This window comes from Elephas maximus, chromosome 12, assembly GCF_024166365.1.
Source record: "Elephas maximus indicus isolate mEleMax1 chromosome 12, mEleMax1 primary haplotype, whole genome shotgun sequence".
Classification (NCBI taxonomy): Eukaryota; Metazoa; Chordata; class Mammalia; order Proboscidea; family Elephantidae; genus Elephas; species Elephas maximus.
The window spans coordinates 99,195,868-99,223,749 of record NC_064830.1 but is presented as its reverse complement, the minus strand read 5'-3'; the positions used below and the strand labels follow the sequence as shown (position 1 = coordinate 99,223,749).

At 40.3% G+C, this 27,882-nt stretch overlaps 1 pseudogene; it reads left to right on the top strand.

Moving 5' to 3' along the window:
• The first annotated feature begins 320 nt into the window (after positions 1–320).
• The window catches only part of LOC126087539 (cytochrome P450 3A8-like), a 57,683-nt pseudogene continuing 30,121 nt past the window's right edge, over positions 321–27,882 (top strand).

The window sequence follows — 27,882 nt, the reverse complement described above, 5'->3', positions numbered from 1 at the left end:
CGGTTTACTGGTAAGAATGATCTGTTTAGTTATTGATTTTCCACAAAGTATGAACTCGAGGGAGGTCAGAGTAGATGCTTTGCTTTCAACCAATGCCTAGTTCAAAGTGTAACTTGAACTCCCCAGGCTGCGGATGGAACTCAGATGGCCCTTTCACCGGCTGCTGCTTGGACCCACCCTCTTTGCAGTATAGAAACCTGCCAGCAGCCTTTCCCTGACTCACAGCTGGGGTGGGAAGGAGGCTGTGCAGGGCTGGTGGACCTCAGCACACACAGATCAAAGGGAAACTCAGAGAAGACTCTCAGGCAAGGAAAGTGATGATGAACCTGATCCCAAGCCTTTCCACAGAGACTTGGATTCTCCTGGCCACCAGCCTGGTGCTCCTCTACCTGTGAATACCTTCCCCCTGCCTCTGTGACGTTGGAATTGGGGTTATCATGCTTGTACAACCACTATTCCCTGGCTGTTTTGAAAATAAAGAGGTAGAGGAGGGGAAGTTGCATAAGTGTTGGCTGCTACAAAACCATAAGTGGGTATTAGTCATACTATGCAGATCCTGTGAAGTTACTGCTTCATAAACAATCCCTACCCCGTCTCCCAAATCTCAATTTCTGTGGCAAGGAGTGTTCAGTGACATTCTTTGTTCCTGGGAATTGACTACCAATTTGGACCTAGATGAGTCAACAAGAATCCAGCAGAGGAAGGTTTGAAAAAAAATGGCCAATCAAATGGTTAAGGTTAAGAGCAAAGTAGACCTTTCACTTAGCAATATGCTTTTCAGTTTCTCCCATACCTTTTTGTGGCTTAATAGCTCATTTGTTTTTATCGCTGAACTTTGTGGCCTCTTAAAGTTTTATTTTATTGTATTTTAAAAGATTGATTGGATTTGTACAAAATATTTGGAACTGATACTGAATTAAAAGCTTATCTCCAGAGGAAAACAAGGTCTCATTTCCTCTGTTCATCACATTTTATGGTGGCTTATTTTGTGCTGGAAACCCTGGTGATATAGTGGTTAAGAACTTCAGCTGATAACCAAAGGGTTGGCAGTTTGAATCCACGAGGCACTCCTTGGAAACCGTATAGGCAGTTCTACTCTGTCGTATACAGTTGCTATGAGTCGAAATTGCCCCTTCAGCAACAGGTTTTTTTTTTTTTTTTATGTTGGATCCCTGGTGGTGCGGTGGTTAAGCTCTTGTATGCTAACCAAAAGGTCGGAAGTTTGAATCTACCAGCTGCTCCTTGGAAATTCTATGGGGCACTTCTACTCTGTCCTATAGGGTTGATATGAGCTGGAATGAACTCCACAGCAACAGGTTATTTTATGTTGGATGACAACAGTAAGTTGCCTGGATTTTAGGAGGTCCCTTCTCTTTTAACTGAATACATTTGTAGAGCGTGTTAAAACATTCATACTTTTCAGGTATGTATTCCTAAGTTGCTTCCGTGGTGCTAACCCTGTAGGACAAGCAGCTTTGAATGGTTATCTATAGCTCCTCCCTCAGCCTCTCTTCTTCCTCTAGTCAGCCACCTCTTAATAACACCAGAGTGGCAAGTCTTGTCTATAGATATAGACATAGACATCAGAAACTATGGCTGCTCTGAGACCTCTCTGTGAAAGCACGTTTAAAAAGAACCAGATCCTAAAATGTGGGCCTGAGCATACAGTGAAGGAAAATCATAAGAAACACCTCAGAGTAAATTGTAAGAAAGCCATCCCTTTAGGCTCTTGTTCATCTTCTATGATCAATTTGATGCAGTTACGCAAAACCTTATCATGTGAACAAGATTTTTTTTCTCCTTTCTACCTAGAATTGTCTTGTGCTGTTCTGTTGATTCTGACTCATGACGACTCCATGTGTTATGGAGTGAAACTGCTTCATAGGTTTTCTTGGCTATAAACTATATGGAAGGAGATACCAGCTCTTTTCTTCCGTGGTGCCACTGGGGGAGTTCTAACTGCCAATCTTTCAGTGATCAGCTGAGTACAAACTGTTTGCGCCACCTAGGGGTCTCTCTAATTATAATGCCTAACTCCCAGATCCTGTAAGAGTTCACTTATGAAGGGAACACAAGCAAAGTCTCTGGAGAAGTTCCAGCATGAACCTCCCAGGAGCCCAAAGTTTGGGAACCTTTTCAAGTATTCACTCTAGGGTTAGTATCAGGATGCTTTTAGCTGCTTTTCACTAATCATTACTTTTTGTGGGTCTCACAGTGGAAGTGGGAAAGGAGATGGTGATAGGATGTGACTATTGCTGTGAAGTTGTTATTATCTATCACTTACATGTTACCTCCCTAACACTGACATCTATACTAAAATTCTGGTGACCTGTCTTATCTCTCACTTTATAGATATGGAACCTATTCACATAATGTTCTAAAGAAGCTCGGGATTCCTGGGCCCAAGCCTCTGCCTTTTGTGGGAGCTCTTCTGGCCTACCGCAAGGTGAGTGTTGTAGCTCCCTCTTTTGCTTCTCATGGTTGCATGTGCCTGCTCAGTTCCATCAATACAAATTCATTTCCTCAGGAAAAAGTTTCTAGAACTTTCTAGATACTGTGTATACTCCATGCAGCAAATTGGCCTGGATTCCTCAAGGGCTCTATTGTCAAATGTTGGGGTTTTTACCCGTCTTATAGTAAAAAAAAAAATTTTTTTTTTTTATAGTCCAGCTCCCTGGCTGATTCAGCACAAGACTTGAGGTTCTAATGTGAATATCTTGAGGAGGAATATCTTCCTGCTAGGTGCTTCTTTCTAAGAAAGCATGGTGGTCCTCAGTCTTAGGAGAAACGAACAAAGGAAGTCTTGGTAGTGGCTCATTAAGCTGTGTGTGCTAGATTCAAACTCTTCTGCTTCTAGCATGAGCTCTGGGTAGCATTTTTTTTGTTTTCCTTCCTGGATAGATTGTTTAAAAATTTTTAATTAATTTTGTTGTCGTTCTTCTTCCCGGATAGATTTTGAACTGCAGATTACTAGGCAGCTGAAGTATTCACCATCTAGTAATTTGCCCATACTGTCGTCTCTGAAGAACTGCTAAAGCTCCTGTGGTTATTTCCATGGCTTTACCCAGCTATTAATACTCCTGCCATCGTTTAAGGATTTGAGAACTACAACAAGAGCTTTCTGCCTTTCTTCTTTTCCATCAAAGGAGCCACCTCTATGAGTGAGTCTGAGAAGGGAGTGAGTATTGCTGAGACAAGGTGGTGGCTGTCTATCAACTTCTAAATGGGTTTTTTTTTTTTTTAAGCAAAAACATGTTGTTGGGTGCTGTTGAATCACTTTCAACTTATAGTGACCCCATGTAACAAAGTAAAACTGACCTATGGGACAGTTACTCATTTTCTCCAAACTTCATTTTTCTTGCATGCCCATGGAGGTAACTATTCAGAGGTTGTGAGTTTTTAGAGACAACATATGCACAAACATTTCAGAAAGACAAAGAGTTACTTATTCATTAACAAGGTTATATCATTCAGCATCTACAATACTTGGAGAAAATTTAAAAGTTATTTTAAATTCTCCATTTAGAGTTCTCTATTTTCCCTCTTTATCCCTAAGATATCTTGGAATAAGAACTTCCCTTTATCTGCCAGTGAAAAAATAGTGTAGTAATTTTCTAGGGCTGCCATCACAAAATACTACAAAGTTGATGGTCTAAAACAACAGAAATTCATTGCCTCACAGTTTTGGAGGCCAGAAGCCCGAATCAAATTGTTGACAGACCATGCTCTCAGTGAAGACTCTCAGGACAGATGTATCCTTGCCTCTTCCTAGCTACTGGTGGTTCTTGGCAATTCTTTTCATTTCTTGGTTTGTAGATGCCTCACTCCCATCTCTGCCTTAGTCTTCACGTAACCACATTCCCCCTGTGTCTCTCTGTGTGTATCTCTTCTCTTCTTATAAGGACAGTAATCATATTGGATTGGAGCCCACCGTGCTCTAATATGATCTCATTTTAAGTTAACTGACAACTTCTTTCTTGTTGTGAGTTGTAGTAGAGTCAGTTGTGACTCATGGTGACCTTGTGTATAACAGAATGAATTGTTTCTTGATCCTGCACCATCTCCATGAGTTTTTGTAGGTTTGAGCCCTTTGTTCCCCACAAGTTTACATTTGCTGGTACAGAGGGTTCAGATTTTAACATATCCTCTTGGGGGACACAATTCTATTCACAATAGAGATTTAGCTTGACTTCATCTGATTTGAATTTTTTTTTTTTGCCCCAGAAAGTGGTATGATTGAGTACATTTAAATGAATCTAATTTGATTTTGTTTCTCCTTGCAGGCTGTGTGGGATTTTGACATGGAATGTTCTAAAAAGCATGGGAAATTATGAGGGTGAGTATTCTGGAAACTCCCATTGGATAAACTTGTGGCGAGGCATTCAGCTGTGTGGAGGACAATTGCAGCCAGGAGCCTTGTAGGATAAACTTTCTCTTGTAAAGCTCTTGGAGACTTGTCATACCTACGATATCGTGAGTCTCTAGGTGTCAAAGTTTATAGCCTGAATGAGGCTTAGAAAGCTGCAGACAATTACTTTTCTCCATAGACTGCTAGCAATGTCCTTTTTTTCCTTCTGTAAAAATGCATTATTTCAAAGCTTTTTGTTGTTGTGTTCGGCTGAGTTGATTCTGACTCATAGTGTGACCCTTGGTGACAGAGTAGAGCTGCCTTATAGTGTTTTCTAGGATTTTTTTTAGATGAACAAGTCACCAGTTCTTTCTCCTTCTGAGGTGCTGGGTGAGCTGAACCACCAACTTTAAAGAGACACAGACTGACAGAATGGATTAAAAAAAAAAAAATCCATCAATCTGTCCATAAGAGACACACCTTAGAAATAAAGATGTAAATTTATTAAAAATCAAAGGGTGGAAAAGGATATATCAAGCAAATAACTACCCAAAAAGAGCAGGAGCGGCAATACTAATTCAGATAAAACAGACTTTAAAACAAAATCCACCATAAAAGACAAAGAAGGCCACTATATAATGATTAAAGGGACAATGCATCATGAAGACTTAACCATAATAAACATCTACACACCCAATGACAGGGTTCCAAAATACATAAAACAAACTCTAACAGCAGTGAAAACAGAATTTGACAGTTCCACAATAATAGTAGGAGATTTCAAACACACCACTCTCGGTAAAGGACAGAACACCTAGAAAGAAACTCAGCGAAGATACAGAAGAGGTAAAGGGCACAAACAGCTAACTCGACCTAGTAGACATATATAGAACACTCCATCCAACAGCTGCAAAGTACACATTCTTTTACAAAGCACATGGAACATTCTCCAGAATAGACCACATCTTAGGACACAGAGCAACCCTCAACAAAATCCAAAACACTGAGATGATACAAAGTAACTTCTCTGATCACAATGCCATCAAAGTAGAAATTAACAACAGGAAGAGTAAGGAAAAAAAGAAAAAAAAAAAAAGGATTACATGCAAACTGCATAACACCCTGCTTAAAACCCACTGGGTAATAGAAGAAATCAAAGATGGAATAAAAAAAATTCCTAGAATCAAATGAGAATGAAAACACATCATACCAAAACCTTTGGGACACAGCAAAGGCAGTCCTCAGAGGTCAATTTACAGCAATAGATGCACACCCCAAAAAAGAAGAAACTGACAAAATCAAGACATTAGCTACACAACTTGAACAAATAGAAAGAGAATAGAAAAAGAAGCCCACAGCCACCATAAGAAAGGAAATAATAAAGATCAGAGCAGAAATAAATGAATTAGAGAACAGGAAAACAATAGAAAGAATCAACAAAACCAAAAGTTAGTTATTTGAAAGGGTCAACAAAGTTGATAAAACCACTGGCCAAACTGACAAAAGAAAAACAGGAGAGGACACAAATAACCCAAATAAGAAATGAAATGGGGGACATGACAACCGGCCCACTGAAATAAAAAGGATCATAATGGAATAGTATGGAAAACTATAGTCCAACAAGTCTGAACACCTAGAGGAAAGGGACAAATTTCTAGAAACACACTACCTACCCAAACTAATACAAAATGATGTTGAAAATCTGAACAGACCCATAATAAGAGAAGAGATTGAAATGGTAAAAAAAAAAAAAAAAAAAAAAACTTCCCTGGCCCAGATGGCTTTACTGGAGAATTCTACCAGACATTCAGAGAAGAGCTTACACCAGTACTACTCAAACTATTTCAAAACATAGAAAAGGAAATGATACTTCCAAATTCATTCTCTGAAGTCAGCATAACCCTGATACCAAAACCAGGCAAAGATACCACAAAAAAGAAAATTACAGAGCAACATCTCCCATGAATATAGGCGCAAAAATTCTCAACAAATTTCTAGCCAATAGAATTCAGCATCATATCAAAAAAATAATACACCATAACCAAGTAGGATTCATATCAGGTATGCAAGGATGGTTCAACATTAGAAAATCAATCAACGTAATCCATCACATAAATAAAAAGAAAGAAAAGAATCACATGATCATCTCAATCGATGCAGAAAAGGCATTCAACAAAGCCCAACACCCATTCCTGATAAAAACTCTCAATAAAATAGGAATAGAAGGAAAATTTCTCAGCATAATAAAGAGCATCTATGCAAATGCAAAATCAAAGGCCAACATCATTCTTAATGGAGAGAGGCTGAAAACATTCCCCTTGAGAACAGGAACAAGACAAGGTTACCCTTTATCTTCACTCCTACTTAACATTGTGTTGGAAGTCCTAGCTAGAGCAATAAGGCAAGAAACAGAAAGAAAGGACATCCAAATTGGTAATGAAGAAGTTAAACTGTCCCTATTTGCAGATGATATGATACTATACATAGAAAACCCAAAAGACTCCATGAGAAAACTACTGGAACTAATAGAAAGATTCAGCAAAGGAGCAGGATACAAGATAAACATACAAAAGTCAATTGCATTCTTATACACCAGTAAAGAGAATGACAAAAAGAGAATCACGAAAACAATACCATTTATAATAGCCCCTAAAAAAATAAAATACTTAGGAATAAATCTAACCAGGGATGTAAAAGACCCATACAAAGGAAACTACAAAACACTACTGCAAGAAACCAAAAGAAATATACTTAAATGGAAAAACATACCATGCTCATGGATAGGTAGACTCAACAGTGTGAAAATGTCACTTCTACCCAAAGCGATTTACAAATACAAAGCAATACTGATCCAAACACCAACAACATTCTTTAAAGAGATGGAAAAACATATCATTAACTTTATATGGAAAGGGAAGAAGCCCTTGATAAGTAAAGCACTACTGAAGAAGAAGAATAAAGTAGGGCGACTCACAGGACCTGACCTCAGAACCTACTATACAGCTACCGTAGTCAAAACAGCCTGGTACTGATACAACGACAGATACATTGACCAAGGGAACAGAATTGAGAACCAAGATGTAAATCTATCCACCTATGGCCACCTGATCTTTGACAAGACCCAAAATCGAACAAATGGGGAAAAGACTGTTTTTAACAAATGGTGCTGGCAAAACTGGATGTCCATCTGCAAAAAAATGAAAGAGGATCCATACCTCACACCATATAGGAAAACTAAGTGAAAATGGATCAAAGACCTATATATAAAGCCCAAAACTATGAAGTTCATAGAAGAAAATATAGGACCAATGCTAGGGTATTAACAGAATACAAACCACAACCAACAACACACAAGGTGCAGAGAATAAGCTAGATAACTGGGATCGTCTAAAAATTAAACACTATGCTAGTCAAAAGACTTCACCAAAAGAGTAAAAAGAGAACCTGCAGACTGAGAAAAAAATTTTCGCTATTACAAATCAGACAAACGCCTAATCTCTAAAATCTGGAAGAAAACCCAGCATCTCTACAACAAAATGACAAATAATCCAATTAAAAAATGGGCAAAGGAAATGAACTGACACTTCACCAAAGAAGACATTCAAGCAGCCAACAGACACGCGAGGAAAATGCTCATGATCTCTAGCCATGAGAGAAATGCAAATCAAAACCACAATGAGCTAGTATCTCACCCCAGCATTACTGATACAAATCAATAAAACAGATAATAACAAATGTTGGAGAGGCTGCAGGGAGATCAGAACTCTTACGCACTGCTGGTGGGAATGCAAAATGATAAAATCATTTTGGAAAATGATATGGTGCTTCCTTAGAAAGCTAGAAATAGAAATACCATATGATCCAGCAATCCCACTCCTAGGAATATATCCTAGAGAAATAAGAGTGGTCACACAAATAGACATGTGTACGCCCATGTTCATTGCAGCATCATTCACAATAGCAAAAACATGGAAACAATCTAGATGCCCATCAAGAGATGAACGGATAATCAAACTGTGGTACATACACACAATGGAGTATTACACAACGATAAAGAACAATGGTGAACCTGTGAAGCATCTCATAACATGGATGAATTTGGAGAGCATTATGCTGAGTGAAATAAGTCAGTCAGAAAGGGACAAATATTGTATGAAACCACTACTGTAAAAACTCATGAAAAGTTTTACACACAAAAAGGAACAATCTTTGGTGGGTATGAGGGAGAGGAGGGGTGGGGATGGAAAAACACTTAACAGATAATAGAGAAGTGGTAACTTTGATGAAGCGTAAGACTGTACACAATACTGGGGAAGCCAGCACAACCTGTACAAGGCAAAGTCATGGAAGCTCCATAGAGACATTCAAACTCCCTGAGGGACTGAATTTCTGGGCTGAGGGCTGTGGGGACCACGGTCTCGGGGAATGTCTAGCTCATTTGTCATAACATAGTTTATAAAAAAAAATGTTCTACATTCTAATTTGGCGAGTGGCATCTGGGGTCTTAAAAGCCTGTGAGCAGCCATCTAGGATACTCCACTGGCCTCATCCCCTCGGGAGCAAGGAATAATGAAGAAAACTAAAGACACAAAGGAAAGATTAGTCCAAAGAACTTATGGACCACGTCTACCATGGCTTCTACCAGACTGAGGCCAGTACAATGAGATGGTGCCCAGCTATCACCACTGACTGCTCTGACAGGGATCATAATGGCAGGTCCCGGACAGAGCTGGAGAAAAATGTAGAACAAAATTCTAACTCAAAAAGAAAGACCAGACTTGCTCCCCTGACAGAGACTGGAGAAGCCCTGAGAGTATGGCCCCTGGAGACCCTTTCAGCTTAGTAATGCGGTCACTCCTGAGGTTCACCATTCAGCCAAAGATTGAACAGGCCCATGGAACAAAGCAAGACTAAAGGGGTGTACCAGCCCTGGGACAGGGACTGAAAGGCAGGAGGGAATAAGAAAACTGGTAATAGGGAACCCAGGGTTGAGAAGAGAGAGTGTTGACATGTCATGGGGCTGTTAACCAGTGTCATACAACAAAGTGTGTACTAACTGTTTAATGAGAAACTAGTTTGTTCTGTAAACCTTCATCTGAAGTTCAATAAAAAAAGAAAGAAAAAAAAAAGAGGCATCAGTTAATAATTTAAAAACATAATCATGCTGCATTGCAGCATAATCTAAGACCCCAGCGGAGAGGATGAAATGAACACCTTTAATTCTTTCCTAGCTAATTGGAGTGAGCTCAGGTTTCTGGCTGAGGCAAATGGACTTTTTGTGGTTAATTTAACAAATGTCATGGTCATGAAAATGGGCGTGGATCAGACTAACTCGGTTCAGAGGCCCAACTCTGCCACTTAACCATTATGTAACCTTGGCAAGATGTCGAATTAAAACAAAACAAACAAACAAAAACAATTTATTATCAGCAGCGCATGGGGAAACATGTGAATATTATCCAATATTCCACATTTAACCTTTAATGTCTTATGAACCTTAACTTGAGGAAATGTCAAATACAGCCAAGAAACATCCAAGAAGAAAGAGGGTCATCAGAAGTCATAAGATTCTGAAACGGTTCCAAATGTTAAAAAAAAAAAAAAAAAAATCGCAGACCAAAAACATTTCTGGGAGTCCCAGCTATTAAAATTCTTTGTGTTTTAGTTTCTTCGTAAGTCTCAGTAAAGATCACCTATCTCAATGAGGATGTAATGGAATAAAGTTAACACCCCACTCAGTAAATGTAAGTTTTGAGGTTATTTTTGTAATTATTATTATTAATTTACCTATTATTTATATAGGAGTCCTTGGGTGGCAAAAATAATTGAACAGTTGGCTACTAACCTGAAGGTTGGAGCTTCAGATCCATCCAGAGGCGCCTATAAGAAAGGCCTGGCTGTCTGCTTCCATAAGATCACAGACATTGAAAACTCGACGGAGCGTTGTTCTACGCTGCAACACATGGGGTTACCATGAGTTGGGATCAATTCAATGGCAACTGTTTTCTTTTTTTTTAATTATTAGTTCTATGCAAGTTCTGTGAGGGCAGGAGATTTGCTTCTTTTCTTCCACCCGGTAGGTCCAACTTTTAATATGATGCTTGCTACTCAATAAATAACTGCTAATTGAAAACATGAATGAATTATATCAATATTTTAAATCTTCAAAGTCTATGCTCTTTGGTTTGAGTTTGAGAATGTATCATACCTTTCTGCCATTCTGCTTCTCTAATATTTGGTGTCACCACTTGTCTGTCAGTCTGTCATACTGTGGTGGCTTACGTGTTGCTGTGATGCTGGGAGCTATGCCACCAGTATTTCAAATACCAGCAGGGAGACCCATGGTGGACAAATTTCAGGTGTGCCTCCAGACTAAGACAGACTAGGAAGAAGGACTTGGCAGTCTACTTCTAAAAAAAAATTGGCCGGGGAAAACCTGACCTAAGCCATTTTATTTCCAATTGTCTCATATGCATGCAAAAGCTGGACAATGAATAAGAAAGACAGAAGAGTAATTGATGCATTTGAATGGCTTAGTGGTTAAGAGCTATGACTGCTAACCCAAAGGTCTGCAGTTCGAATTCCCCAGGCTGTCCTTGGAAACCCTATGGGGCAGTTCTACTCTGTCCTGTAGGGTCACTATGAGTCTGAATTGACTCGACGGCAGTGGTTTTTGTTTTTTTTTTTTTTTTAATTATGGTGTTGGCAAACAATATTGAATATACCTTGGACTGTCAGAAGAACGAACAAGTCTGTCTTGGAAGATATACAGCCAGAATTCTTAGAAGTGAGGATGGCAAGACTTTGTCTCGTGTACTTTGGACATTTTATTAGAAGGGATCAGTCCTTGGAGAAGGACATGATGCTTGGTAGAGTAAATGGTCAGGGAAAAAGAGGAAGACCGTCAATGAGACGGATTGACACAGTGCCTGCCACGATGGGCTCAAACATAGCAAGGATTGTGGGATGGTGCAGGACAGGGCATTGTTTCATTCTGTTGTACATAGGGTCATTCTGAGTGGGAACTGACTAAACGGCACCTAACAACAACAACAACAATCTTTTGTGACCCCCTCGTGGTGTCTAATAGAGAGAGCATCAAGAGTTCAGGAGACTATAGGAAAACATTTGCTGAATGTGTGGACACATCACAGAAACTCACGTGGGCTCGTATGAATATGGAAGATTTTGATTGACATTCCTGCCATAGTTGGAGATAAATATTTCCTAGGAGTTGAGCCTGCCTCCACAGAGTCAAAGGGATGCTTGAGTTAACTCCAGAAACCTTCAAATTCTAGTGGAATCCTGCCGGTTTTAGTCAGCAACCATGTAAGGAAGCAAACAATTATAATTCACCCCAGTATCCCAGACTCAACATAGCCTGAGCTGGTGGGGGATGAAGAGTCAATATCTAGTCTTTAAACCACTGGACAGGTAGTCATAGCCTGCATGTTGTTGTTAGGTGCCATCGAGTCAGTTCTGACTCATAGTGACCCTACGCACAACAGAATGAAACACTGTCTGGTCCTGCAACATTCCCACAATTATTGCTATGTGTGAGCCCATGGCAGCAGCCACAGTGTCAATCCATCTCATTGGGGGCCTTCCTCTTTATCGCTGACCCATAATGTCCTTCTCCAGGGACTGATCCCTCCTGATAACATGTCCAAATTATGTGATACGTAGTCTCACCATCCTTGCTTCTAAGGAGCATTCTGGTGGTACTTCTTCCAAGAGAGACTTGTTTTGTTTTTTGGAAGTCCGTGGTATGTTCAATATTCTTCCCCAACATCACAATTCAAAGGTGTCAATCCTTCTTCGGTCTACCTTATTCATTGCCCAGTTTTCGCATGCATATGAGGTAATTGAAAACACCATGGCTTGGGTCAGGCACACCTTAGTCCTCAACGTGACATCTTTTCTTTTTAACACTTTGAAGAGATCTCCTGCAGCCAATTTGCCCAATGCAATGTGTCTTTTGATTTCTTCACTGCTGTTTCCATGGGTGTTGATTGTGGATTCAAGTAAAATGAAATCCTTGACGACCTCAATCTTTTCTCCATTTATCATGATGTTGCTTATTGGTCTAGTTGTGAGAATTTTTGTTTCCTTTTTTTTGAGGTGTAATCCATACTGAAGGCTGTGGTCTTTGATCTTCATAAGTATGTGCCCAAATCACATGTAAGTCCTGCTTCCCCATAGCTTGGGAAGTCAGATCTGAGGAACTTCTTCCCAGTAGCTTGCTCTGTGCATTGCAGTAAAGTTAATTTCTCTTTATAGAAGGCTGGTGTCCAGACTACCGGCAGGTCTGAGCATGCTGGACAGAACCCACCTTTTAGGGTTTGGCAACACTAAGAAATTTTGAGCACAGAAGCAATCCAAATTGAGATGAAGATGAAAATCACTATGTGTGTGGAAAATGGTGAACCTGAATCTCTGTGGTGGTGGTTGTTATCTGTCTTTGAGTAGGCCCCTGACTCACGGTGACCCCACACACCAAGGAATGAATCGCTGTCCAGTCCTGCACCGTCCCATGATTGGTTGCAGATTAGACCATTGTGATCCATAGGGTTTCCATTGGCTGATTTTTCAAAGTAGCCCGTCTTAGTCTGTAAGTTATGCTGGAATCTGTTCAGCATCATAGCAACACCCAAGCCTCCACTGACAGACGGGTGGTGGCTGCACATGAGGCGTATTGGCTGGGAATCGAACCCAGGCCTCCTGCATGGAAGGTGAAAATCCTACAACTGAACTACCAGTGTTGTCCACGGTGGATCTTAACTCAGGTGAATACAACCAGGAAGGAAGTGAAAGAACATGTGCAACTGTTAGAATGTGTCATTGAAGATTGTCTCTAAAGGGGTTTTAATTAGGTATCTTACATTGTTGTTGGGCTATCTCAGAGTGGAATCCTCCCTGATGACAGTGAGTTGGTGGTTCACCTTCTGCTTGTTTGATGTACACGTATATTCCAAGAATGCATTATACATGACACCAGAGGGCTGCCCCTGTATCTTTATCACCTGTGTTAGTGTCCCATGGCTGCTGTAACAAAGGATCACAAACTGAGTGGCTTAAAAAGACAGAAATAGATCCTCTCACAGTCTGGAGACCGGAAGACTGAAATCGGGGTGTCTGCCATGTTGATTCCTCTGAGGGCTCTGAGGGAGAATTTGTTCCACGCCTCTCTCCTAGCTTCTGGTGACTGCCAGTGATCCTTGGAGTTTCTTGACTTGTAGATGCATCATTCCAAGCCCTACCTCCATTTACAAATGCATGTATTCCCTCTGTGTCTGTTTTTATGTTTCTTCTTCTCTTTTATAAGGATTAGGGCCCACCCTATTCCAGTATGACTTCATGTTAGCTAATTACATCTGCAAAGACCCTATTTCTAAACAAGGTCTCATTCACAGGTGCCCTGGGTGAGGACTTCAACATATCTTTTCTGGGGACACACTCCAACCCGTAACATCATCCTAAAGCCTTTTTGAAATTCTTCGTCTGCCCCTTGTATTTCTGGCAATGTGTTGTTTAATTTTCTGACTGATTATTTTCTAGAACACCAATATGGGCTTTTGCTTACCTTCAAATTAACAATTATCTTCTGCTTATTAAATCTCTACAGATTCCTTTCCCTTTTTTTATTCATTCTCTTGGTTCTCAATTTTCCTGGTTTCCATATTTCTGTGATCTTCTTGCAGCTCTGGAACTTTGTGGACAAAATGTTTCAGATCACCCAATCATTAAAATGGGCTCCCTTTGCCTTCAAGGAATTCTGTGGAATAAGCTCCATTCTCTTAAGTTGATGTGGTCATTTTATTCCTCTAAGCATTTCTCTCTTGCAAAGCCTAGCTTACAACAGAAGACATAATTATCCTCATGTCTATAAATCTTCCTCCTTCTTTTTTTTTCTTTTTTGAAACTGGTAAAAAATCCTTTGTCTTTAGAGCTTTAAAACTTGACATTTCTTTATAAATCTATTGTGGATTATCTTTTAGTCAGAAATTTCATCTTAAATAATTTCCTTGATGATGGTTTCCACTGGCAGGCCATTTCTAGTCTGACATGGATTCTCCTTGACCTGTTTTCTGGTCCTTTCTGGTCTTCTTCCTTCCTTTCATAGCTGTGAATTAAGTTAGTTGTCTTGGCCGAGCCTCAACAGACCTGATTTTGTGTTAGCCTCTTTTTCTTCCAAAGCTTCCCTCTATACTTTGAGGGTCTCCTTAGTGTTTATGAGCGTAATTTGTTTCCTTAGACTCTTGAGTTGTGACAGGTTTTAAAAATGGAGAATTCCTGTCTACTGACCCATCAGAGTGCTAAGAGAATGCTACACAGTCTTTGCCTCCTTTCTGGGAATTATTTGAAAAATCCTGGTGTTTGTTATTGCTAACTTCACTAACATTGGGCTTTATTTATTAAAGTCCCCAGATAATTTAATGGGCATCAACCTATGATGTTTCAGACAGCTTCTGTAGGGCCTTTTCTTTGGCAAATACAATTTCTGGGCATTCAAATAAGTACCTGTTAGGTTCTACTTTTATATATATCCTGGGAGAGTTGAAACTGTCAAAAAACCTTGACTTTTTGTTAGTGACAAGTGCTGGAGTTGTCCCATATTAGTGTATCTCTGGGGCGAGTTGAGTTCATATTCTCAACCTGCTTGAAGTGGCCTGATTATGAACTGAAATTCATAAGGTTCATCTTTCCAACTGAGGTCATTGTTTAATATTAATCAAGGATTATACCAGCAAGGCAGAGCTGTAGAAAAACATCAGATGTGTGTCAGCATTGAATTGCAACATTTTCCAGCTTGCTGTTGATCTCAGCTCCCAGCCCTGCCCTCTATCCCTGTTTTCCAGGTTGACAGCCTTGGAAATTTTGAACTTAGTTCATGGTATCCTAGTATAGGAGCATTGAGAACATTTAGTACAACCTGCCTATGTGTCAGATGGTGAAACTGAGAGTGGAAGGGACTTGCCCAAAGTCAAGTGAATGAGTGGGAGGAATGGAATGTAACCTGGGGGATCAAGGCCTCCATGATGACCTCAACCTGATAATTCTTTTCCAGTTGTCCCTTCATTTCCTCCATAATCTCACATCTGGTCTTATCTAGCTCTTCCCTGGCTGCTACTCTCTGCTTTTTCCAATGACCGCTTCAGTGGTCACTCTGTGGCTCAGAGACCCTTGACTACATTCTTCAAATAAATGCTGAGTCTCAATTTACAAAGGTGTTCTGAGCGAAGCAGATGAGGTGCCTGGGCCTTGTCCACTTGGTGTTGCCTTCTTCGAACTTCCACTTACCACCTCTGGTAGTGGCCTCTGTTTGAAAAGAGCACATCCAGAGGATCAGACTAGACTCTTTCTCTCCCCTTGAAGTGCTCACTCTAGCTGCTGTACTGTTCCTTCCAGCTCTGTCTTTCATACCTGTATTACTGGTTAAGTTGTGTTCCCTGAAATGCTATGCTGTTCTCTTTACATGGAATATTCTTCCTCAAGTTTCCGCCTGTGTTGGAGGTCCTGAAGACCACCATCAGGCTCAGTGATCACTAGAAGGCCTCACAGAACTCAGAAAAGCTGTTACACTCATGGTGATGATTTATTAAAGCAAAAGGGTACAGATTAAAATCAATAAATATAAAAGGTATATAGGCAAAGGTCTAGGAAACACCAGGACTAAGCTTCCAGTTGTTCTTTTCCAGTGGAATTGTACAGATAGCATTTAATTCTTCCAGCAATGATATAAGATAATCATGTACAGCATATTTCCAACCAGGGAAGCTCACAGCAAAACAAATACCGATTCAACAGTTCCTATATGTACCATTTAGTGACACTGATTACATTCTTCAAGTTGCTTAACAGTTCTCACCCTCTGCTTCTGAGTTGTTCTTTCCCATTTACATAAATTCGCTGTCCCTTAAAGTTCCCTTCTAACCGCTGAAGTTGCTGTTATCAATCTGATCCCATATAGATAGCCCTTAAAAGAGCATGATGCTCAAGGCTGCCATTTTTTACTAGTTAAGCTAAACCGTTGTTTGATTTTGAGAAGACTTCAGGGGATATTTTTGGTTTAAGGTTTAAAGATGATTTCAGGGGTTTCACCCAGCCTTCGTGGTTCCAGGAAGCCTGGAGTCCAAGAGAATTCAAAATTCTGTTCTGCATTTTCCCCTGTTTGATCAGGATTCTTCTATGGAACCTTTGATCAAAATGTTCAATAATAGTAGCCAGGCACCATCTAGATCTTCTGATTTCATTAAAAAGGAGGCAGTTGTTCCTGGAGGCAATAATTCCATATTCTCCTCCTGTTATTTACTCTTCTTCTTCCTCTGTTGTTCCTTTGTTGCATCTTCACATGACGCCAACCCCCTGTGTGACTCTGTCTCTGGGTTTGTTCTTTTCTTTTATAGGACACCAGTCAGCAGGGATTAGGATTAGGACCCACCCTACCCCAGTATGATCTTATGGCATGTTAACTTCTTGTCTTTAGTTTCCATGAAGTTGATTCCAACTCATGGCAACCCCAAATGTGCAGAGTAAAATTACTCTATAGTGTTTTTGAAGGCAGATTACCAGGCCTTTCTTCCAAGGTGCTTCTGGGTGGGTTTGAACTGCCAGCCTTTCAGTTAGTAGTCCAACACCTAACCATATGCAGCACCCAGGGATTCCCCATGTTAATTTAAGATAACATCTTCAAAGACTGTTTTCAAAATAGGTCATGTTCACAGGCACAAGGGTTAGGAATTCAACATATCTCTTTGAGTGACACAATTCAACCCATCACAGCAGTAGTGATAGTTAGAGCCAGGCAAATCAGAGATGTACTTTGTAGTAGAAATGGGCTGGCCTTGATGATGGATAGAAGGTAGGAGTGAATGTGAGCAGAGCAAGCCACGGCTTCAGATTTTCTTCATGCTTGTTCTGTTCATACTGTCCATCTTTTACTTTTGCAGGTCTGACCTCTTTTGATGTCCCCAGGACTCAGTAGTGAGGTCAAAACCCAGAGAAAATGATCTAGAAGACAGATAGTAAAAACTGGGTTGTCCATGTCAAATCTTCTTGATTTATGAGACATATTCTCAGTCTCCTTTGGGGAACTTGAACTTTTTAGAGTTCAGTCTTTCTGATTTCTCCACATTTCCCTTCTCCTCCCAATAAGATGTCATGGGTGTATGAGGTGTTATGAGGTGGCAATAGGACTTTACCTTCTGGCTATATATCTTGGAGGGAGAGTTATGCAGACTGAAGAAAAGGTGGAAAGTTTAGGGCCTTTTGCAGCCTATTCCTCATCTAGACTTCTTGTGTGGGAGGGGATAGAGGTGCAGGGTGAGACCAAGGCAGCATGGAGATGCTAAAGAGGTACTGGGCAGGCAAGGTATATTTGGCAGAAAGCCTAGGCTGCCCCACCTTGCCCTAGGCACCTTCTGCTATCACATGGCGTTGCAGGGACACAGGAGTCCTCCAGCTCCAGGCCACATGGGGAGTGGTTGGAGTTTCACTGGGTGGGGACTCAGAGGCCCCAAAGGGAGTGGGGAAAGGGGGGACACGGTGGTCCTACCTGGGTCCCTTTGTGTACACTGCATGGTGACTTCCAGCCCCAATTAGAATCCAGGAAATGGAGATTAAGGACTTAATCAGCAGACAGCAAGTGGTAAAAAAAAAAATTAAAGCAAGTGATAAGATAGAGAAGGGAGAACATACCAAGGTCAGTGAACTACCAACCTTTTAATTATTTTTTCAATCAAAACTTCTTGCTAAAAGAAAATACATTACGCAATGTTAGGTTACTCTACAGCTCTTGTCCTCTCTCAGCAGGTCATTTGAACTGACTGCCTTCTAGGGGTTCATATTGAGCAAACATTTGTGGAGGAACCAGGCTGGGCAATAACCCGCATTCTCATCAGTCAAACCACCAACCATCTGTTTGTTGTACTCTGGGTGCTTGTGTGTCATTGTGATGCTGAAAGCTACTCCACTGGTGTTTCAAATGCCAGCAGGGTCACCCACAGAGGACGGGTTTCGGTGGAGTTTCGAGAATGAGACACATCAGGAAGAAAGGCTTTGAGATTTACTTGCGAAAATCAGTCAACGAAAACTCTATGGATCTCAACAGAATATTGTCCAATATAGTGTTGAAAGATAGGCCCCAGGGTCGGAAGCCCTTCAAAATACACAGTGGCCACAACAATGGACTCAAACATACCAATGATTGTGAAGATGGAACAGAAATGGGCAACATTTCTTTCTGTTGTACACGGGGATGCCAGGAGTCAGAGACAACTGGATAGCAACTAACAACAATATCATCAGTCAAAGCCACCAACCTGTGCCTCACTTCCAACTTGCAGATCTCGATCCCAACTCCACTACAACCCTTGTCTAGTATGCGGCCTCCTTTGGCAAAGGAAAGAATAATGACTTACCGCCATTTTTAGGCAACTATAAAGACAGAGGGAGCTCCAGTGACTCACCCAAGGCCTGTAAGTCGGTTGAATTCTGAGAATCTCTACTTACTTGCCAGCTGCCTACAAACAGAAGGAATAGATTCTCTAAACTCCATAGGAAGCCCAGGGGCCATCTGGGCCAGGCTCTCAGGCACACCCTAGCCCCTTCTCACAAACTCTTAACCATTTGTGGTTGCACAAAGTGAAAATCTGAGAAATTTAGCCCAACAAGTATGAGATAACATTGTTTTTAAAATAATTTTTATTGTGCTTTAAGTGAAAGTTACAAATCAAGTCAGTCTGTCACATATAAGCTTATATACGCCTTATTACATACTCCCATTTACTCTCCCTCTAATGAGTCAGCCCTTTCAGTCTCTCCTTTCATGACAATTTTGCCAGTTTCTAACCTTCTCTACCCTCCCATCTCCCCTCCAGACAGGAGATGACAACACAGTCTCAAGTGTCCACCTGATACAAGTAGCGCACTCTTCATCAGCATCTCTCTCCTACCCATTGTCTAGTCCCTTCCATGTCTGATGAGTAGTCTTTGGGTATGGTTCCTGTCCTGGGCCAACAGAAGGTTTGGGGACCATGACTGCTGGAATTCCTCTAGTCTCAGTCAGACCATTAAGTCTGGTCTTTTTATGAGAATTTGGGGTCTGCATCCCACTGTTCTCCTGCTCCCTCAGGGGTTCTCTGTTGTGCTCCCTGTCAGGGCAGTCATCGGTTGTGGTCAGGCACCATCTAGTTCTTCTGGTCTCAGGATGATGTAAGTCTCTAATTCATGTGGCCGTTTCTGTCTCGGGCTCATAGTTATCATGTGACCTTGGTGTTCTTCATTCTCCTTTGATCTAGGTAGGTTGAGACCAATTGATGCATCTTAGATGACCACTTGTTAGCATTTCAGACCCCAGATGCCACACTTCAAAGTGGGATGCAGAATGTTTTCATAATAGAGTTTATTATGCCAATTGACTTAGAAGTCCCCTTAAGCCATAGTCCCCAAACCCTCACCCTTGCTCCGCTGACCTTTGAAGCATTCAGTTTATCCCCTAAACTTCTTTGCTTTTGGTCCACTCCAGTTGAGCTGACCTTCCCTGTATTCAGTATTGTTCTTCCCTTCACCTAAAGTAGTTCTTATCTACTAACTAATCAGTAAATAACCCTCTGCCACCCCCCCTCCCTCCCCCCCCTCTCGTAACCACAAAAGAATGTGTTCTTCTCAGTTTATACTACTTCTCAAGAACTTATAATAGTGGTCTTATACAGTATTTGTCCTTTTGCATCTGACTCATTTCACTCAGCATAATGCCTTCCAAGTTCCTCCATGTTGTGACATGTTTCACAGATTCGTCACTGTTCTTTATCGATGCGTAGTATTCCATTGTGTGAATGTACCATAATTTATTTAACCATTCATCTATTGATGGACACCTTGGTTTCTTCCAGCTTTTTGCTATTGTAAACAGAGCTGCAATAAACATGGGTGTGCATATATCTGTTTGTGTGAAGGCTCTTGTATCTCTAGGGTATATTCCGAGGAGTGGGATTTCTGGGTTGTATGGTAGGTTTTTTTTTTTTTTTTATGGTAGTTCTATTTCTAACTTTTTAAGAAAACGCCAGATAGATTTCCAAAGTGGTTGTACCATTTTACATTCCCACCAGCAGTGTATAAGAGTTCCAATCTCTCCGCAGCCTCTCCAACATTTATTATTTTGTGTTTTTTGGATTAATGCCAGCCTTGTTGGAGTGAGATGGAATCTCATCGTAGTTTTAATTTGCATTTCTCTAACGGCTAATGATCGAGAGCATTTTCTCATGTATCTGTTAGCTGCCTGAATATCTTCTTTAGTGAAGTGCGTGTTCATATACTTTGCCCACTTTTTGATTGGGTTGTTTGTCTTTTTGTGGTTGAGTTTTAACAGAATCATATAGATTTTAGAGATCAGGTGCTGGTCGGAGATGTCATAGCTGAAAATTCTTTCCCAGTCTGTAGGTGGTCTTTTTACTCTTTTGGTGAAGCCTTTAGATGAGCATAGGTGCTTGATTTTTAGGAGCTCCCAGTTACCTGGTTGTGAGATAACATTTTTAAAAATTGTTTTATTGTGGTAAAAGTATATATACCAAAATATTTGCCAATTCAACATTTTTTTACATGACAATTCAGTGATATTGGTTACATTCACCATGTGTACAACCATCATTACTGTTCACTTCCAAATTATTCCACCACCATTAATGGAAACTCAGTGTCTCCTAAGCTAAGACTCTCCCTTCCATCCCTGGCAACCATTAATAAACTTCAATTTCTATGTTGTTATTGTTGTCGTTAGTTGCCATTGAGTTGATTCCAACTCATGACAATCCCATGTGTGCAGAGTAGAATTCTTCCATAGAGTTTTCAAGGCTGTAACCTTTTAGAAGCAGATCACCAGCTCTGTTTTCCAAGGTGTCTCTGGATGGATTTGAACTGCCAACCTTTCAGCTAGTGGTCAAGCACTTAATTGTTAGTGCCACCTATTTTTTTAAATTTACAAGTGGGATCATATAATATTTGCCCCTTTGTGTGTGGTTTCTTTCATTTAGCATGATGTCTTTAATTTTCATCCATGTTGTAGCATGTATCAGAACTTCATTTCTCTTTATGGTTGAGTAGTATTCCATGGTTTGTAAGTACCACATTTTGTTTATCCTTTCAACTCTTGATGGACACTGGGATTTTTTTCCACATTTTGGCTATTGTGAAAGGGGCTGCAATGAGCATTGATGTATGAGTAGACCACATTTTTGCATGCAATTCCAAGAGGCTCCCAAGGAGCCATGTCACTATGGTACCCACCAAGCTCAGTGACTTTTCCCAGGGGCCCTGCTCAGCCTTGAGCCTCCTGCTGACTAGTCCAAGGCTCAGTCTTTACCCCAAAGGCAGAGGATCCCTAGCCTGACCTGTGATCTTCTTACTGTCTCATTAGCCCTGATGATAAGTAGTCCCACTCAGTCACCGTACTTTGACAAAAGTCAGCGATGATAACCTTGGTAAATGTGGGTCATTCTCTCACCATAATGCCCTTTCTCCTCGTCTTGTTTCCACACACTTCTATGTCCAGCGTTGTGCAAGTGAGTGCCGTCTCCTCTGGGAAGCCTCCCTGAATGGCTTCACATCTCATTTATTTCTGACTTCCCCAAGCTCCCTTTGGAAATGACCTCACTTAGTGTTTCTGTGTAAGCCCCCAGTGTAAGCCCCGTTTTGTACACCATAGCACCAAGCAGAGTGAAGACCCACTTCAGACTGGTAAAGAGACACCCTTGCCCTAGGGATAACAATGTATCCATTCAGAATAGGGCCTTATGAACTGGAGTTTAGGGGTGGGCTGAACTAGGTTAGGAAGGGCCCCTGAAAGAAGTCACTATAATGACATGACTTCTTGAGAGTCCTTTGGAATTACAAGGAAAAATGCTGGGTGTTGGTTTATTTTCTGGAGAGAGGGTTTATTACTTTCATCAGATTATCCCAATTAAAGTTCAAGAACCATGGCTTGCAAACGCAGGTGATCTTAGCCAGCTTTCTCTTTCCTTCCTATTCTTGAAATCTGTCAGTTCAAGTAGCCTGGAACATATAGACATTTTTCAGTGACATCTGAACTTTCCCCCAGTTCACACTGAGATCCACAAGCAGATTCCTACCAAAACCAGCAACGATGGTCTTTTCATTTAGAGCAAATTTTGAGTTAACTGATGGGATTAAAAAAATAACAATTTAATTAATTTATTTTTTGCTGTTGAAAATATACTGAGCAGAACATATGCCCATTTAACAATTCAACATGTGTAATTTATTTTTTGTTGTTGTTGAAAATATACACAGTAGAACATATACTCATTCAACAATTTCAATTGTATAATTCAGTGATATTGATTACATTCTTCTAGTTAAGCAACCATTCTCACCTTCCTTTTCTGAATTTTTTCCCCTTCATTAACATAAATTCATTTTTTGGCAAGTATGAATAAAGCTGCAATGAACATTGGGCTGTAGTTTTTCCATCATTTCTTCCCACAGATGTAGTCAATTTGATTCCCGTGTATTCCATCTGGCAAGGTCCACATGTATAGTCACCATTTATGTTGGTGAAAAAAGGTATTTGCAATGAAGAAGTCGTTGGTCTTAGAAAATTCTATCATTCGATCTCCAGCATCATTTCTATCACCAAGGCCATATTTTCCAACTACTGATCCTTCTTTCCAACTTTCTCATTCCAATCACCAGTGATTGTCAATACATCCTGGTTGCATGTTTGACCAATTTCAAACAGCAGAAGTTGATAAAAATCTTCAGTTTCTTCATCTTTGGTCTTAGTGATTGGTGTGTAAATTAGTCCTCTATGATGAATTGAATTGTTAACCTTCTGTGATGAATTGGATGCAGTTACACAAAACCTTATCAAACAGAAGGATTTTTTTCTCCTTTCTACCTACAATTGCTGTCTTGTGCCATCCAGTCAATTCTGACTAATGGCGACCCTGTGAGTGGAACTGTTTCGTTGGGTTTTCTTGGCAGTAATCCGTATAGAAGCAGATAACATGTCTTCTGCAGTGCCACTGGCCAGATTCTGTCAATCTTGTGGTGACCAGCTGAGGGAAAACTGTTTTGCCATCAGGGACCTCCTTAACTAAAATCCCTAACTAGAATTCTGCTGTCCAGTTGATTCTGACTGATAATGACCCTATATGACAGAGTAGAACTGCCCCATAGAGTTTCCAAGGAGCGGGTGGTGGATTCAAACTGCCAACCTTTTGGTTAGCAGCCTGAGCTCTTAACCAGTGCGCCACCAGAGCTCCCTCTAAGTAGAGTGGGAGCCCCCAAATCCTGCAAGAGTCCACTTATGCAATAGACACAAGCAAAGACCCTGGAAAAGTTCCAGCTTGAACCCCCCAGGAACCCAAATTTGGGAACCTTTTCAAGTATTCACCCTAGGATTGGTATCAAGATGGTTTTAACTGCTTTTCACTAATCATCATTACTTTTCGTGGGTCTCACAGTGGAGGTGGGAGAGGAGATGGTGATGAAGTGAGATTATTGCTGTTGGCATTGTCATTGTCATTTATCACTTACATGTTACCTCCCTAACACTGGCATTTATACCACAATTCTGATGACCTGGCTTGCCTCTCACTTTATGGATATGGAAACTATTCACATAATGTTCTAAAGAAGCTCAGGATTCCTGGGCCTTTTGTGGGGAATGATCTGGCCTATCACAAGGTGAGTGTTGTAGCTCCTTCTTTTGCTTCTTATGGTTGCATCAAATGTCTGCTCAGTTCCATTGATACAAATGCCCTTCCTCAAGAAAAAGCTTCTAGAACTTTCTAGATACTGTGTATACCCCATCCAGCACACTGGTCTGGATTCCCTTAGGGCTCTATTGTCAAATGTTGAGGTTTTTACCCCAGTCTGACAGTCCAGTTCCCTGGCCAATTAAGCAGAAGGCTTGATGTTCTATCCTTGTGAACATCGTGAGGAGGAACATCTTTTGCCAGGTGCTTCCTCCTAAGAAGGCATAGCAGTCCTTAGCTTTAGGAGAAACAAACAAAGGGAGCCTTATTTAGCTGTGTGGGCTAGATTCAAACTCTCCTGCTTCTAGAATGAGCTCTGTGTAGACTTTTTATGGTCTCCTTCCTGGATTGATTGTTTAGAAATATATGTATATCCTCCTGGATAGATTTTGAACTTCAGATTGCTAGGCAAGTACACACCATCTATTAATCTGCACATAGTGCATTCTCTCAAGAACTGCTAAACACCATGTGGTTATTTCCATGGTTTTACCCAGCTCTTGCTACCCACGCCATCTTTTTGGCACTTGAGAGCTAGAGCAAAAGCTTTTTACATTTCCATTAAAGGAGCCACTTCTATGAGTAAGTCTGAGCGGGATGTATCAGTTGAGACAATGTGGTGCTTGTCTATCAACTTCAGATATTTAGCTAAATTATTATTTTTTTTAAACAAAAGCATGTCATTGTTCTTAGGTGCTGTTCATTTGCTTTTGACTCATAGCAGCCCGATGTGACAGAGTAGAACTGCCCCATGGAACATTTACTCTTTGTATCCAAGCTTCAGTTTTCTTGCATGCCCATGGAGGTAATTATTCAGAGGGTTATGAGATTTTAGAGACAACATATACACAAACAAAAACACTTTAGAAAGACAAGGAGTTACTTATTATTCATAGATAAGGTCACATCATTCAGTATTTACAATACTTGGAGAAAATTCAGAGTTATTTTAAATCTCCGTTTAGAATATCTCCTCTATTTTTCGTCTTTACCCCTAAGATTTCTCCGAATAAGAACTCCCCTTTATCTGCCAGTGGAAAGATAGTGTAGTAGTTTCCCAGGGCTGCCATCACAAAGTACCACAAAGTCTGTGGCCTAAAGCAATAGAAATTTATTGCCTCACAGTTCTGGAGGCCAGAAGTCTGAATCAAGGTATTGACGGGGCTGTGCTTTCTGTGAAGGCTCTGGGTAAAGGTGCATCTTTGCCTCCTCCTAGCTACTGGTGGTTCCTGGCAATCCTTCACATTCTTTGGTTTGTAGATACATCACTCACATCTCGGCCTTAGTCTTCACATGACCACATTCGCCTTGTGTCTCTCTGTGTTGAATAGAACAGCAGTCATGTTGGATTAGAGCCCATCCTACTCTAGTATAACCTCATTTGAAGTTGACTTATAACATCTTTGTTGTTGTTAGTGGCAGTAGAGTCAGCTGCCACTCATGGAGATCTCATGTATAACAGGATGAATCCTTACCTGTTCCTGTACCATCTCCATGATTTTTGATATGTTTGAGCTCATTGATGAGACCCTATTTTCCCACAAGTTTTTATTCACTGGTACTGAATTTTTGGAATTTAGCATATCGTTTGAGTGACATGATTCAATCCATAATACAGAGTATGCTTGATTTCATCTAATTTGATTTTTTTTTTTTGACCCAGAAGGAGGTAGGATTGAGTACGTTTAAGTGAATAATCTAATTTTATTTTGTTTCTCTTTGCAAGGTATGTGGGGTTTTGACATGAAATATTCTAAAAAATATGGATAAGTATGGGGTCAGTATTCTGGAAATTTACATTGGATAAACTTGTTGTGATGAGGCACTGAGTTGTGTGAAGGACAATCACAACCCAGAGCCTCATAGAATGAACTATCTCTTGTAAAGATCTTGGAGACATATCGTGCTTAGAATCCCATACTTATCCAGATGTCAAAGTCTACAGTTTGAATGAGGCCTAGAAAGTTGCAGATAATCACTTTTCTCCAGAGACTGCGAGCATTAGTCCAATTTTTCCAGTCCTTCTGTTGTTGTTGTGTGTGGTTGAGTTGATTATGACTCATAGTGACCCTTGGTGGCAGAGTAGAACTGCCTTATAGTGTTTTCTAGGATATAATCTTTTCAAGAGCAGATCACCAGGTCTTACTTCCACACAGAAACTGGGTGAGTTCGAACCACCAACCTTTTGGTTAGCAGCAGACCCCATAACTGTTGCTCCACCGGGGGTCTTTCAAACTCTTTTGTTGTTGTTGTTGTTGTTGTTAGGCACCGTCAAGTCAGTTCTGACTCATAAGGAGCATTGTGCAACAGAACATAGCACTTCCCTGTCCTGTGCTGTCCTCACGATCGTTGCTATGCTTGAGCCCATTGTTGTAGCCATGATGTCAATCCATCTCTTTGAGGGTGTTCCTCTTTTTCACTGAGCCTCTACTTTACCAAGCATGATGTACTTCTCCAGGGAGTGGTCCTTCCTTCTAGCATGTCCAAAGTAGGTGAGACAGGGTCTCACCATCCTTGCTTCTAAAGAGCATTCTGGCTCTACTTCTTCCAAGACAGATTTGTTCATTCTTCTGGCAGCCCATAGTATACTCAATATTCTTAGCCAGCATCATAATTCAAAAGCATCAATTCTTTAGTTTCCCTTATTCATTGTCCAGCTTTTGCATGCATATGAGACGATTGAAAATAACACGGCTTGGCTTCATTCTCAAAGTGACATCCTTGCTAGAGAACAATTTGGAGTCAATCAACATCTTTACTGTATTGAGTCTTCCAATCCATGAACATGGTAAATCTCTTTGTTAATTAAGGTTTTCTTTGATTCTTTTCATCAGCATTTTGCAATTTTCAGTATACATACCCTATACATGTTTTGCTAGATTTATAATGAATGAGTTGCCACTGAATTGACTCTAACTCATGGCAGCCCCAAGTGTATCACAGTAGAATTGGGATCCATAAGGTTTTCAATGGATGATTTTTCAGATGCACATCATCAGGCCATTCTTCTGAACTGCCCCTGGGTGTACTTGAACCTCCAAACTTTTGGTTAGCAACCAAGGATTTTAGATTTATAGCTAAGCGTTTAATTTTCTTTGGAGTGATTGTTAATGGTGATGTTTTCATTTCAATTTCCACATGTTCATTGTTAGTATATAAATGTATGTTTCATTTTCATGTATTGATCTTGTATCCTGCAACTTTGCTGAACTCACGTATTAGTTCTGGGAGTTAAGTTTTTAGTTTTTTTGTTGTTTTTGCATACTCTTGAGATCGTTTATGTCCACTATATATCATCTGAAAACAGAGACAGTTCTATTTCTTCCTTTCCAGTCTGTATGTCTTTCATTTCTTGTTCTGGTCTTAATGCACTAGCTAGTACTTCCAGAAACATTCTGAGTAAGAGTTATGAGAGTGGAAAATTTTTCCTTGTTCCTGATCTTTGGATGAAAGCTTTCAGCCTTTCACCACAAAGTATGATGTTAGCTATATATATATATATATATATATATATATATATATATATATATATATATATGTTTTAAAGATGTTCTTTGTCAAGTTGAGGAAGTTTTCTTGGCCTCCTAGTTGCTGAGAGTTGTTATCATGAAGAGGTATTTTAGGTACCTATTTCAAAACAAAGTATAATTTTTGAATATGGAAAAAAAATCCAAATAGATTTTCTTGATAGCCCAGCCTGAAGCTGGGAAATAGAATTATCTTCTTCTTTTTCCTTCTATTCATATGGGAACAAATATG